This window comes from Mesoplodon mirus, assembly GCF_964341445.2.
Source record: "Mesoplodon mirus genome assembly, chromosome: 5".
Taxonomy (NCBI): Eukaryota; Metazoa; Chordata; class Mammalia; order Artiodactyla; family Ziphiidae; genus Mesoplodon; species Mesoplodon mirus.
Genome location: NC_138980.1, coordinates 125,255,147 through 125,267,282, shown reverse-complemented (window position 1 = coordinate 125,267,282; position 12,136 = coordinate 125,255,147). Strand labels below are relative to the sequence as shown.

At 40.7% G+C, this 12,136-nt stretch overlaps 1 protein-coding gene across 6 annotated transcripts in view; it reads right to left on the bottom strand.

The window, feature by feature from the left end:
- FAM169A (family with sequence similarity 169 member A) overlaps positions 1 to 8,732 on the bottom strand; it is a 62,891-nt gene extending 54,159 nt beyond the window's left edge. For 2 of the 6 annotated variants that reach the window (XM_082624102.1, XM_082624106.1), the window contains exon 1: positions 7,573 to 7,803. The gene's annotated coding sequence lies outside the window, so the exon portion shown is untranslated. The other 4 variants (XM_082624103.1, XM_082624107.1, XM_082624104.1 and 1 more) reach the window with 4 other exon arrangements.
- Positions 8,733 to 12,136: the final 3,404 nt, after the last annotated feature.

Sequence of the window (12,136 nt, the reverse complement as noted above, 5' to 3'; positions counted from 1 at the left end):
AACCAGGACATGGAAGCAACCTAAGTGTCCATCAACATATGAATGGATAAAAAGATGTGGCACACATATATACAATGGAATATTACTCAGCCATAAAAAGAAACAAAACTGAGTTATTTGTTGTGAGGTGGAGGGACCTAGAGACTGTCATACAGAGTGAAGTCAGAAAGAGAAAAACAAATACCATATGCTAACACATAATATGGAATCTAAAAAAAAAAAGGTTCTGATGAACCTAGGGGCAGGACAGGAATAAAGATGCAGATGTAGAGAATGGACTTGAGGACACGGGGAGGGGGAAGGGTAAGCTGGGACAAAGTGAGAGAGTGTCGTGGACATATATACACTACCAAATGTAAAACAGATAGCTAGTGGGAAGCAGCCACATAGCACAGGGAGATCAGTTCCGTGCTTTGTGACCACCCAGAGGGGTGGGATAGGGAGGATGGGAGGGAGACGCAAGAGGGAGGAGATATGGGGATATATGTATATGTACAGCTGATTCACTTTGTTATAACGCAGAAACTAACACACCATTGTAAAGCAATTATACTCCAATAAAGATGTTAAAAAAATTTTTTTTAAGTTATACAAAATAAAAAAAAATTTGCTTATAACTGAAGCTTCCACTTGACTGACTACATATAGTACTGCAGAATACACGCGCCTCTAGAACATGTCGGCTACTCTAGCCCTTCATGACCCAGCTTACTGAACAGCTTACTGAACCCAGCGGTCTACAAACATCAGGAAGGGCAAAATAAGAACTACTTAAATGAATACACCATAAAGTTTTGTCCTTCATTTCAACATCAGACAATCTAAATTTATTATTTTTTTAAACTTGGTTTCTTTACCATGTAACAGGTCTGATTTTATGGTGCTTAAAGTTAACAGGGGTTTGGTAGGAAACCTCAAGGACACAGGCAATTTTTAAAAACAGGAGTCCAAACAACATGCATATTGTTGTAGATACCTTTCACATAAAATATCACAGGTTTGTCTCATCCAGAACCACGAAGATGGATATTTTCATTTTAAAGGAAATACTCAGAACAAAAAGCAAAAACAAAACAAAACTTGGTGCTTAATTTGGGCATATGATTTATGAAATATTCTGCTGAGTCACAATCACCACCACCAAAAACCACCCCACCCCATCCCCTAGTATTTTCACTGCACAACAAATAAATGTAACCAAGGGCTGCTGCTATCTGCAGAGTATCACCCCAACTTGGAAAAGCAGCAGCCTCCAACCCACAGGCTAACCATTCCGCTCTCCCTTCCAGGCTTCTCCAACTCTGCACGTAAGACTCATGGTCCCATACACCTGCTCTTGCAATCCTCGTGCAAACTCAGGTGTGTATGCTTACCCAGGTCAAGTGAAATTGTTTTCTTACCTTTCACTGGCAGCAGTCCTGGGGAAAAAAAGAGATAGTAGTAGCCTTCCTCTCTGGCTTCAATACATATTTACTACATAAATGAATGACTGAACAAAGGCTTGTATAAATAAACCACACACTGGTGCTAGGAGCAAGAGCTGCCACAGATGAAACACGTGAAGTTCTGCTGCTAAAGGAAGAGCAAGAGATAGTCTCTCAACAGGCAGAGATAGAAGTGAAGACCCTCTAGTAATGCAACTATACTCCAATAAAAATTAATTAAAAAGAAAATAAGAAAGGAAGACCCTCTAAGAAGATGGGAATGCTAAATGGAAGCCAGAAAGCATGCTGAGAATGACAAGTAGTTGGATTCACCAACAGAGTTAAGGTATATAAAAAGAAGTAGTGGTAGGTACACTAGGAAAATAAATTGAGGATAGAACATAACAGGCCAAGAATACCAGACTAAAGAGTTTGGACTTTATCTGGCACACAGAAGGAGGCAATTTAAAGATCCTGAGCAAAAGAGAGACATCCAAGGCTATGCTTTAAGACAATTTATCTAGCAGCTGTGTGTAGGATGGATTAATAGGTAGAAATGAAAGCACACAAGTTGAGAAACTCATGAGTTTCTCGTAAGTTCCTTGTGCATACTTCTTTTAACATACTTATCACATGAGAGTGTGATTTACTTTTCTTTGTCTATTCTACCAGGCTCAGAACTCCAGAGAAGCATAATCCATTTTTCCAAACATATAAAGTAGGGATGAATCAAATGATTTCTGATGTCCTTTCTAACTAGTAACTTAGGTGTCTATGTTTGATTACTTAGATAACGAAGATAGATAGGAAATAATTTACAAAGGGGTAATATCATCAAATTCATTTATAACCAGTTTTTATAATTCAAAATGTTTTCTGATGATGAAAGATCATTCATTGCTTGCTTACCTTGCACGAGGCATTATGTTCAACACTCTACACGTATTATATCACTTATTCCTCAAAATGACCCTATGAGGCAGGTATTCATACATTCTTCCAACGAGGAGCCTCAGGTGTGAAAAGGTTAAGTAAGTTGCCCAAGTTCACACAGCTAGTAAGCGGGAGAGTCAGTCTCTAAACCTAGGCAATCTCTCTCCAGAACCTGGATTTAACCAGGTTCCCAGATCAAGACAAAAGGTCAGTATAACCCATAGTATCTAATCATACAATTATCATAGAATATATCAAGCATATTGTTCAGTCACTCTTTAAGTGTTAGATTTTTTTTAAGTCTTGCAGTATCCTCTCTTCAGACTTTAGATACTTGTTCTAATCACTATGATCCATCTTCATCAGAATTTTTAAATGTTTACTACATAATAAATAGAAAGCCAACTGTTCTAAAATAAAAGGAAAACTTAAAAGCTGACAAAGTAAAATGCTTACCAAATATTTCTTTAACAAATTACTACAAAATAGAGCTAAGGGAAAAAACTGAAATTACAGTTTTTTTTATTATCCATTGCTTGAGATTCAGTTGGTACTAGACTCAATATGAATTATGAGCAAGTTTTTTTTTTTTTTAAGTTAAAGCAAAATGACCCCAGAATAGGGCATCATTATTAGGGTTCTGACTGTCCAGATGCAGAGATGGAAAAGAATCCCTGCCCTCTTCATGCATCAGACGATGAACATCCACATTTTAAGAAAACCACACTGAAAAACTGGAATGCCTCCAGTGGAAAACAACCAGGATGGCAAAGGATCTGGAATCCACGGTACAGTAGATGAGGAACAGGAATTGGGAGAAATCAGTGAGGGCACGTCTTGCTGGGGAAGTCTTGGAAGGGAGGCAAGAAAGTTCCCTTCAAATATTTGAAGAGTCAATACACAGATGAAAACTTAAGACTTTTTCAACATATCTCTAAAGAGTCAAAGAAACGGGCCTTCCCAACAATAAATTCTACCCACAAATGTATCACGCCGCATGAAAACACAGACCAACCAATTAGCTGATCAAAGAGTACTGTTAGTGACAGCTGATACATTCCAACGCTGGTTGGAGTAACATCTCTTTACCCTGTTGTAAATAAAGGCACAAGAACATCTTCTAGACTGCAGTTGAGTGGTTATTTGTGTATGAAATTGTAAAATCATGTAAATCATTTTATAAAATAAAACTATGCTTTTTGTTGTTGTTGTCGCCATTCTGAGAAGCTACTCAGATACAAAAAGTTAGTATTCTCCAAACAAAATTTACTCAGAATCACTTCAATTTTTTTTCACAGTTTAGAAAATTTTATCAAGAAATCTCCTCAGCCTTGAAATTAATTTCAAGGACTTTTAGATATGCATTAACATACAAAGCTAAATATCAAGACTTCCAACATGTGGTTGTTTTTTGCTAAATATAGCTCTATTTTCCATTCATATGGATTAAGTAATTAATAGAAAACAGATTCTTAGTCTGGGATCCACAAAAGCTATAAAGGGGACTACATGAATTACTTTCAATTTTTCAAAAAACACATATTTCCCCTACATAATACACAAAATAATGAAAACCAAAGATTTTCTTGGTTTTAACTGGAATTCTACCATCTCAACTCATTTTGGTTATACTTTATCTCAGGTAAAGCAAAAGCTCTGACAAGTGGTAGAGAAATCACAATTTTAAAAATGAAAAAGTAAATCAGTGCTTTGAAATGTACCTCAAAAAAGTGCTGTACATGGCGAGATGTGGGGAGAAGATAATAAAAGGGAGAAAAAGATTAGCAACACTGAACTAGATACACACACACACAAAAAACCTATCCTAATCTCATTGATAACATTAGTTGTAGCTCACCTTTAGGAACATTATCACATTTACCTCTGTCAACATTTTGAGATAAGCTCTGTTATAACTACTCTTTTATAAAGCCAGGGTTCAAACTTATGTCTATTTGGTTTAAATTGTGTAATTATACTGCCTCTGAATAATAACTACTGTTAACGTAAGAATCAGAATAACTTCATCTGATATGTCAGGGGCTGGCTGATCTAAACCTGAAAGCATTGTTAATACGTATAAGACTTTAGAGGGACTTCCCTGGTGGTCCAGCGGTTAAGACTCCGTGCTTCCACTGCAGGGGGCTCAGGATTGATCCCTGGTGGGGGAACTAAGATTCTACATGCCTTGCCATGTGGCCAAAAAGTAAAAAAAAAAAAAAAAGACTTCAGACTAAGAAGTTCCTTATCAGTAATTTATTACTTTATCAATCATTGTACAACAAAGAGTCAAGCTCATTGATTTTTTTCTCCACAGCTATTCATTCTTAAATTGGCATCTCCCCTTATCGCTATACTTATATTACTTCTCTTAAGGCCTCCAATAACCTCTCAATTCCCAAATTCAAGGGATTATTTTCATTCTCACCCCTCTTGTCCTTATGACAGACCAGACCCAACTGACTATTTTCTGCCACTTAAAAGTTTCCCTCCTTCCTTGGACAACACTCTCTCTCAATTCTATTTTTTAGCTTCTTTCCCTCAGTTTCTTTCAGCAACTGAACACTCTCTCTCCTCTGCACAATCCATAAATGCAGGGGTCCCCCAACATGCAGTTTGGCACTTTCTTAAAGAATACAATTTACTAAGTTGATTTGTTCCCTATACATATTTGCAAAAATCTTTGTGCATTTAGAGTTTAAGGAATTTTTAACATTTTAATCCACAATACTTCACTAAACTATAAACACCATGAGGGTGGGGTCTATTTGGTTTTGTGGTCCATAACATAAGACACTCAGTGTTTGCTGAATACATGAAAGCTACCTTTGGTGTAAGCTAAAACTAACATCTCATTGGAGCAGCTGGTAACTAAAATCATGCTTTTTTTTTTAAAGTATGTGCGAGTCACAAACGTTCTGGCCCCAAAAATAGGTTGGACTAGATGAGTAGATCCCTCCCACAGAGCAGATAAACCTTAAGGTTTCATATACCAGCTCTAAAATTCAGTGAGTCTAATAATTATCAGCTGTTCCCAGATTATCTTTAAGTCATCACACCTCTTCCTTAATAAATACAACCTTGAGTAATTTTGTTGTTGTTGTACTAAAGAATTGTGAAATACCCCTACTACCAATGAAGCATGCCAAATTTAGTAAATTTCAGGGTTAAACATACAAAGGATCAGAAGCTTAATGGTGTGTGAAAAGAAAATCACTGTAAACACAATAATCGTGCAATTCTGTTTTTCAATTTAGAATCATAAAATCTTAGAAATGGGAATAAACATGAAAGTTTTGTTTAACTTCCTACTCAACCAATGATCCTTTCTACAGAATCCTTGATATTTTTTGAAAACCTGCCCGAATACTCAATCCTTTTGTATTCTAATTAACTCTAAAAAGTAAATCTTAGGCATATGACTGAACCTAACACACACAGAAGGCTTAAAAAGGGTTAGTTAGGTAGGAGATAAGCAGAAAAATGTTAGAGGTTTTTCTTTCTCTTTTCAATTTCTCAACCATTGGTATAATAATGCTCAAAATCTCAAGCCACATTAAAGATAAAAAAGCACACCAAGATCACTTCCAAACTCAGGTTAATTAAATACAATAGTACCAATTCAGTGAACCTCCCTGACACGTGTATTAAGAGAATCAGTGTAAAGATATAGGGATTGTGTTTGACTATGTGCTGAACTTGCCGGCAGGAACAATCTCAATCTCTTGGAAACTAGTACAGGTCCAGTCAGGGCACAGGCAACCCTTAGCAGGCAATCTTTACTTCCTTAAGTTCTCTGAAACAAGACATCTCTCAGCTCATCTCTTGACGTCCAAGGTCCCTTTCACATCCATAATTCTTCCCACAGAACATGTCATTAAGGAGTGGCATGACACTTCTGCTAGGGATGGTACATGATATGGAATCATGTGTTTGCAGAGATACTAAGTGAAAGAGTCTTCAACTAATCAGAAAAAAGTTTAGAGTAATTTAATAAAAAGGATGACTCTCAAAAGCATCTAACTATAAAATATTTTGTTTTCTCCAAATCAAAGTTAAGCCTTTTGTTTGACGCATATTGTATCTTTATTAGAGAAATGATACCAGCTGTAATGATTCGAATACTATTTCAAAGGTCAGTCTCATTTGGAACTTGTTAGAACCTAAAATCCACAGGTAAAGCATCTTAGGTTATAATCACTCAAGCAGCAGACCAATGTTGCTACTCATATAAGCTAAGTTCCCTAAGCCAATCCTCATCATAAATTCAAAGAGAGGAGTTCACTGTGACAGCTACAAGCTTTCCGTGAAAGGCTGTGATAGTTTACCTTTATTTGTACTGGAAGTCTTATCACAAATGGACTTTTCCCAGGTTCCTCTCACCACCACATTCCCTGGGCTCCCCCCACCAGAAAAACCAAACAACAACAAACAAGCAAAGGTTTTTAAAAACCAAAAACTTAGTCTCATCCACATACCAAAAACTTAATCTTGTCCATGTTAGTCACTAAAAATCGTTCCTCTTGAAGGAGAAAAGCAATACAGTTTGCAAAAATAACCTATACATCTTTTGTACATACATACATAAATGTAAGCAGACGATACAAGGCACATCAAACCCGGATCCATTTTAGTGAATTCCCTCCAGGGCCCAAATGTGTGTATTATGCAACTGCCACCATTCCAGACTTTAATCCCTGTCTGTGATGCAGTGATAAAATACAGATGACCGGAGTATAATCTACTAGGTACGTACGTATATTTGCAAGGAGACAAGTTAAAACAAGAATTACCAAATTCTCTGGAACCGTGAAAACGACGGAAGGTGTAACAGTTCTAAATCACAACTTTTCCTTTGGGTAGTCTTTTAGCAACCTGTCCCTACCCCCCTCAAAATCCTCACACGAGAGCGTTTTCATTCAGGTTTTGAAACGATATCCCAAAGGAGGAAGGGGTAGTGGTTATTTTAGAATCTACTCCAGGTAAGACACTCATACCACTTTCCAGAAGCTGAAAAGCCAGGGAGATACTTCACCTCCTCTCCCAAAGGGCGATAATGGGAGTAAATGTAATCCAGATCCCTGAGCCTTAAACAAACCAAAGCTTCACCCACTGATTTCCTAGGGCACAGGCCTCGAAAAATTGCATAATGGGCAGCTATGAATTAGAACAAAATTGTAATGACCTACATTCTAGAACGGAATCTATACAATACCTATTCCAAAAGTGGTTAAAGGTAAGAGAGGCCGGCAGAGCATCCGTGGCTAAACCCGAGTCCAAATGCTTCCGCCCCACCAGCCACCAGGTCCGCTTCCCCCACGCTGAGGCGACCGACCGGGCGGACAGGCTCCAGGTGGGAGAGGTGGGACGGGAGGGGAGTAGAGGGGGCACAGCAAGCAGCAGCTGGGGAGCGGGCCGCGGCGGGCGAAGGAAGGAGAAGGAGGCATTCCCTCACACAAAATGGTGGCGCTGGCGCGGAGGCCGACGCACCTGGGGCGCGCCACACGCCCCTCGGGGGAGCAGGCCAATCGCACACAGCTAGACGCGCGCCCCGCGCCCGGGTGACCGGCGTGGGCCTGCGCCGCGCCCGAGTTCTCGGGGCAGCCCGCAGCTCGTGGTCCGCGCGCGGGGGTGCGGGGCCGGGGCCGGCGGGGCGCGAGGCCGGACCGGGCAGCCTCGGCCTGGGCCCGCGGCCCCCGCCCGGGACGGGCCGCGCACTCACCTCGGACGCGCCGCCGGAGCCCGGGAAAGGAGGCGGAGCCGCGGGAATGAATGAAGCCGGCGGCGGCTCGCTGGCGACCTCCGGCCGGGCCCGGGCCGCGCCGCTCGCGGCTGCCGGGGCCGGTACAGCCGCCTGCCCCTCGCCCGGGACGCCCGGCTCCTGGTCGGCGTGTCGGCCGCAGCCCACCGTGCCCTCCGCCAGCGTGACGCACTCGCGCCGCAGCGCCTCCAGCCTTAGCAGCCGCGCGGCGTCCGCGCCCACCGCGAATCCCCCCGCCCGCCCGCGCCGCGCGGCCCCTCCTCAACGCCCGGGACGCCGCCCTGCCTCCCGCCGGGCTCGCTGGTTAGGCGGGCGCCGGGCAGGTGCGGGCTCGGCCGGCCGGAGGGCGCCACGCGGCCGCCGCCCCGCCACCCGCGCCCCCTCTCCCCGCTCCCGCCACCGTAGCTAGTCAGAGCGCGACGCCCCAGCTCAGGCAATGGCCGGGTATTAAAGAGTGACCTTGGCTTAGGTATAAAAATAGGTGCGGGTAAGCTGCGGGGACCACGACGCTGAATTTGCGTATTCCTTTAATGTCAACATTCGCAGGATCCCGTTTGCACGCCCCAAGGAGTTCTCTTCTAGCGAGGGGCGGGACCTCCGGGAATTTACCCAGGGTGGGCGAGGCCTGCCGGCCTCGGACAGGGATACGGAGAGTGCGGACGAGGTCCAGAGGCCTCCGCCAGCCACCTCCCTCCGAAACCCACTGCCACACTGGAGGATGGAAGGCGAAAGGAAGTCGAGAGGCCCCTTCACAATTTGGACAAGCCCAAGTGCCCAGACTTCCATCTTGAGATTACAAGGAACCACCAGATTCCTGCGTTGAGCCTTTCTCTTTCAGAAACTAACACACGCAAAACTATCCCTAACCCAGAAGGACCGTGCTCCACCCTCCTTTCCTCCGCTTCCTCTTCCAATTCATTTCCCTTGCCTTAGCGCCCAGGGCCCTTTTGCTAATTACACTCCCACGGAAGAAAGATAAACTCTCAAGTATTTAAAGCCTGGTAGATTTCTTTAAAGTAATGCATGCCATGGTTTAAATATGTTTAATAAATGTACTGAGGAATAGTATTGCATTTGAGTAATTTTAAGACTTCCTATTAGCCATAAACTCTGGAAAATAAACTCATCATTCAAGAGCCGTGGCACTGTTTTTAGCTCATCCAGTGCCTTTGAAATTGCTTCTTTAATTCCCCAGAAATATTTAGCAATCATAGTACCGACCTTTCATGAAGTTACTAACGATCAATGAGATCAATAAATACTTCAAAGAATACTTGTTGATGCAGAGATATTTGGCTCAGATTTTTTTCATCAAATAGACTTTTCTACCTTCAGTTGCTCGTAAGAATCAACCTCACATCTGTAATGTTTTTTTAATTTGTAATATTTAATTAGCAGAAATCTTAAATGTTATACATAAAGTAGTTACCATTTTTTGTGGACCTTAACAATGAACTAGATTTAATTGAGCAGGAATTTTGAATAGTTGGGTTTTTTTTTAATTTTTGAATTTTATTTTATTTATTTTTTTATACAACAGGTTCTTACTAGTCATCCATTTTATACACATCAGTGTATACATGTCAATCCCAATCTCCCAATTCATCACACCACCATCCCCACCCGCTGCGGCTTTCCCCACTTAGTGTCCATACGTTTGTTCTCTACATCTGTGTCTCAATTTCTGCCCTGCAAACCGGTTCATCTGTACCATTTTTCTAGTTTCCACATATATGCGTTAATATGCGATATTTGTTTTTCTCTTTCTGACTTACTTCACTCTGTATGACAGTCTCTAGATTCATCCACGTCTCTACAAATGACCCAATTTCGTTCCTTTTATGGCTGAATAATATTCCATTGTATATATGTACCACATCTTCTTTATTCATTCATCTGTTGATGGACACTTAGGTTGCTTCCACATCCTTGCTATTGTAAATAGTGCTGCAATGAACAGTGGGATGCATGTATTTTATCCACAGCAAATCTTGAATGAATGAAGTTATATAACTCTGGAATTTATATTTGTAGGGCTGTATGTAAGTCGGAGTCCCCAGGGCAATTCCAAACAATTGCCACTTGGGAAGATGTTCTTTTGGCTACCACACTACAGGTGTTGAAGCCTTGGGCCATAGAGTAAAGCTAGCCAATGCAACTTTTTATGTTTGAAATGCGTGAGTGTGATTGGCTTTTAGCTGTTATTGTAGTCAGTGGCTACTTGTGCCTGGAAAGCCTGTCTTTCAAATGTCTGGCCACTCTGTTAGGAATCAAAGCCACACTCACCTAACCCCATAAAAGAGAGGGTCCAGTGGCCCCTCATTCAAGCAGCTAAACCCAGCTCTCTTCCTGCAGCAAGGATCTTTACTGCAGAGACCTGCTAAAGAAGTGCTGTCTCCTACCTATGAGGAGTGTCCTGTGAGGAAGCTCTGGCTTCGTTCTCTTTACCTGCAACATGATAAGGCTTTGAGTGTTTTAAGAAAAAAAAAATCACCGTTTACGTTCCTCTTTGGCTGAGATACATGAAATCTTGCTTCTGTGTTTACCCATATTCTGAAGATCCATGTGCTTTTAGTGCGCAAAGAATTAAAAAAACAAGTCTTTATCAGATTAATACATGCTGTAAATCACTACCAAATAATCTGAAATATGCTTTGACGCTTTTGTCTAAAAAGTTTTATAGCAAGTAAAAGGATTATTGCTTTGATTTTTGTTGTTGCATATGCTTGCTTTAATTATTATTTTGTTAAGTTATAAGCGGAAAGAAACATGTTGAGTTCTTACTGCATTGTTAGTATATGTCAAAAGTGGAATGAAACCATGTTAAGAGAGACTTGTTACAACACTGGACTTTGGAGATTGCTGATACAAATGACCCAGAAAAGAGCCCTTAAACTGTACTGGAAAAGAGAAATTCCTAATGGCTAAAATAATGGCTAATGTTTTTGATTGTTAACAAATTGCAAAGCACTCTACTAACTTCTTTGTGGAAATTAACTCATTTAATTCTAATAAACATCCTTCGAGGTACATACCAATGTTATCCCTGGTTTACCTACAAGGAAATTGAGGCACACAGAGAAGCTAAGTAATTTGCTCAGGGTCACACAGCTAATAATCCTGGCAATCTGGCTCAAGAGCACACTCAACCAGTGTTCTCTACCACCTTTCATGGACACAAAATCTTATGCCATATGATTGAATTTCCCTTTTGAAGCCCTAAAACATACCAAATACCAGTGCCTTCATGTTTAAATGATTTCTTAGATCCAGTAGTATTTTCCTGGACATGAAGAGGGAATTAAACCCTTAGTTAGAAAGAAAACTTTAAGACTTCCTCACATATATATTAAGCAAAATTATATTATCTGTTAGTTTTTGAAAAGCAGAAAACAACAAAACAACAAAAAAACCCACAAACTTTTAAGGTTAATTGCTCTCCAAGTTTTTTTTTTTTTTTTCAGGTTCCAGAGAACAGTTATAAGTTTTACTTACACATTTATTTAGTGAATGGAAGAAACACATTTCCTGAGAAAAGATTCATCACCATCTTTGACCCTCCATTAGACTTAGATGGGTAGCATTAGGGTCCAATGTATACAATACACATGTTTTAAATTCATAAAATTACAATGAAAAGGTTTTCATGACTGAGGTAGCCAAGGGACTTCTAGATCTAAAATATTAGCCAGTTAGTTAACTAGTTAGCTAATAGTGTCAGCCATGGAAAATGGGAAGCGAGAAGGTAATCTTTCCTACTCACCCTAGAAGAATGCTTTATTTTTTCCTCAGGTATATAAAGTATGTCACAGGAATGCTTTAATTATTAAAAGCAGTATTTTGTTGGGGTTTTCTTTGTCAAACACTACTGCTATCTGAGGATTTCAAATTCCTGAATGGTACTATGCACTGAGAAAAAGAAGAAAAAAGAACCTGAAGAACAAGAGAAATAACAGGTTTGAGAAGACCAGTTACATTTGTTTTTCCGGTTTGGTTTGATCTAATATGAGATACAAGT